We start from the raw sequence: 3,574 nt of genomic DNA, 5'->3' as shown, positions 1-3,574 counted from the left end.
ACAAAATGACAACTATAATATGGTTAAAAGCTCTAAAAAGTCAACTCCAAGTACAGTCTAGTTTACTAAAATAATAAATAACATATGTCCTCTGTATTTTGCGGTGGTGGAAGGTAATGACGTACAAAACTAAAAGTGCAATACATGAGTACAGTTTTTAGGTATCAGTACTTTACTTTAGAACATTTTACAGTGGATACTTTTACTTTTACTTCACTACATTTGAGAGCAAGTATCTGTACTTTCTTCTCCATTACATTTTAGATCTAGCCAGGCTGGTGCCACCTAATGCCTCCGCTCGATTTCATTTTTCTCCAGCGACTAGGTCAGGAATCAGAATACATCAGACGATTTGCAAGAATCCCGGAAGTTGTAGACCACGCACCGGCCAATCAGCGAAGAGCTGTGAGGCCATGACGTCAAACTCAAATGAAGACAGACATTCTGTGTTGGCAACGATTCCCGAGATTGAGGATTTAAAGCCGGAACAAAGAGAACGTTTGGTGAATTTTATCAAGGGGAAAGAAGTTATTGCCCTTCTTCCTACGGGATTCGGTGCATTACAGACGTCACGACCAAATAGCAGCGATTGGTTAAATAAAAAAAGTACCAGCCTACTGTCGAGCGAACAAATCCTAATGCTGTGAGGTCAGACGGTTTCCACGAAGTGAAACCGGCTGATGAATCAGGTTAGCGGTGGAAGGTAATGAAGTAGAAAACTAAAAGTGCAATACTTAAGTACAATTTTTAGGTGTCTTTACTTCACTTACCGTATTTTCTGGGTCATAAGACGCGCTCTTAAACCTCTAACCGCATCAAAAAACGACCGCGCGCCCCACAATCCAGAACGCCCCATACACGAATCCACTCGGGTGTCCCAGCACCACTTCACTAAACTATAAAGCCGCACCACCCGCAGCGCACACAAACACACACGGAGCAGACAGCGACCGCACAGCGAAACACACCCACAGACACACTCATCACTCCACGCCGACGAGGAACGGAACGGAGGAACGAACCGAAAAAGCGAGTCCAATGTGCCACTTCTAGACACGACTGAACAACTGAGTCACTGCGAACACGCCGACAATCCAGCGGTCCCAGACAGCACCCTCCCTACACGCCACAACTGAACAAAGCCCAGAGTCACCGTGAACGCCACAAACAAAGTCCAACCGACCCATCCAACTGTTGTGTTTTATTTAAAGTCCAGTGCGGTTTATTTGTGACAAAAGTTCGAAAATAAACCATTTAATGACAGTTTTGCTTTTTATAATCCAGAGCGCTTAACAGCCTGTAAAATACGGTACATACAATTGACAGTTTTATTTTTACTTCATTAGATTTGAGAGCGTGTATCCGTACTTTCATCTCCACTACATTTTAGATCAGGACTGAAAAGTAAAAAGTATTTTTCTTTATGGTTTGTGACCTGCTGAAATCACTGCGATTTTTATTTTCAGCACATTTAATTTGAGTTAACATCCCAACTTTGAGCAAACCAGATACACAAATACACAAAACAACTACAAAAATTAACAAATCAGTTGAATCACTTAAAATCTGCGACACAAACTTTCAGAAAATCACTGCATTTCATCCTTTAATTGTTCTATGTTTTACTCTTTAAGTAAATTTTTCAGCAGGTACTTCAATACTTTTACTTAAGTAGATGTTTTCATGCAATACTTTTACATTTACTTGTAATCTTTTACCCGGGTGTTTGTATTTTTACTTAAAATTGAGTACTTCATCCACCACTTCTAATATGTCAACAAAAGTAAGACAATTCTAGCTGATTATATGAATTTTTCAGATAAATTTTGGCAATTTTAACACACAAAATCCTTTATTACTTCATGAAAACTACATCACAAAGAGCTATATATACACACAAGTATCTCTATCCAACTCCTCCGCCATAAAACCGTTCCTCTGTGTTATTGTTAAAAGGTTGACTCAGCACGGCTCACATATTATGGGCCATCTGTTGCCAGGTCAGGGGAACATATGGATTCGAGAGTCTACAAGTGCTGCTGGGGCTGGAGCAAAGGAAATACACTCATTACACGGAGCTATTCTTGTCCTCACACTTTCTAATACAATACTATAATACTGAACCAAGACTGCAGTTAGCTCTTATATACTGAGGGCGCATTATATCATAGAGAGTATTTCTGAATGTGTAAGTGGATAAGTGTATTATTCACTTTTCATTATCTCAACTACACATCGTTTTTTTCATGGCCGATGCTGATACAGATTGTTCAGAATCCAGAGCAACCGATGATGATAAGTTCTGCGATATCTTGGGGCCAATATATAGGGCTGAATTTGATTATTTTCCCCAAATTCTGCGATTCACATTTACTCCAGTCTCACCTGTAGCGTTTTTTAGTTTTTTGTAGGGTTGTCCAGATCCGATTGATTGGAAATCGGCGCCGATCACGTGACTCGGCCGTTATGTTCCGATCAGGTATCGGATAAATAATATATGTATATAACACACAGGACACACAGCACAGACTTGATGTTGATGTTGATGCTGATGGGTTTTTTTTCTGAGGCGCAGGATTTGCTCAGGGACGTCCAGTTAGCGAGCACCTGCTGTACTAGAGGCGCACTTTCGGTGGGACTTTTGGGCCGTGCCGTGCTCGGGCGCTGTTGTCTCGGGTTCTGTGGCTCGTGTTCAAACCTGCGCGGGCGATGGCGTCGTCGCACGGCGCTGTTTGTTTGCATGTCGCGCAACGGAGCTGGCACTTTTGGCGGGGAGGGTGGGAACAGTGGCATGAAGTGTCTATTTAGCGGTGGGACCGATGTTACGGTGCGCGGTCCTCAGTGGGTTTGTGGGTTTGTGGATGTGGTGGCGGTGCGGGGGAGTGGGGGCGGCGGGGGAGAGAGGCTGTGGGGCTTCTGTCATCTAATTTTTATTTGATAAGATTTTGTATTATTTGGATATCACAGACTGGCCTAAATGTTTAAAACATAATGCACATGCCTCCATATAATATCAAATATACAGACTGTAGATTGTGCAGAGTCGAGTCTCAGGTCTGATCTGATTCTGATCTGGGTCCTGTTTTGTCCAGTTCATTAAATTTACTAAGTTACACATTCCAAGACCAGACTGTGATGGTGCATGGTTAGAAAAGTAAAAAAAAATAAAATAAATTAAGTTTTGGACGTTTGATTTTTCACAAGTTCAGCCCAAATACTACACATTGAAATCAACACTATCTGATCCTCCCAAACATCCTGGATCTTATTCTTTGCTCTTAGTTCATTTAATAATTTTATTGAAGTGTCAGATCGGGACTCGGTATCGGCAGATGCTCAAAATCAAATGACTCGGACTCAAAAAAATGTGATCGGGACATCCCTAGTTTTTTGTTTTGTTTTTTAACCACAAACCTATAAGAGGCTGTGTAGACACCTTTTGTGCAGTTACCTCTTCTTATTAAAGTGTTAATTTTTTCAAGTTTTTTAAGCAGCAAGTCGACCTAAGCAAAATATCGGCCTGTGCTGGAGATTTAAGCCAATTGCCCATGCACAAAAAAATCCAAATATCGGC

The sequence above is a fragment of the Boleophthalmus pectinirostris genome, unplaced genomic scaffold (genome assembly GCF_026225935.1).
Source record: "Boleophthalmus pectinirostris isolate CB_2022bp ecotype Guang Dong unplaced genomic scaffold, ASM2622593v1 HiC_scaffold_17, whole genome shotgun sequence".
Classification (NCBI taxonomy): domain Eukaryota; kingdom Metazoa; phylum Chordata; class Actinopteri; order Gobiiformes; family Gobiidae; genus Boleophthalmus; species Boleophthalmus pectinirostris.
The sequence above is the reverse complement of the archived record's forward strand: the minus strand, read 5'-3'. Positions refer to the sequence as shown.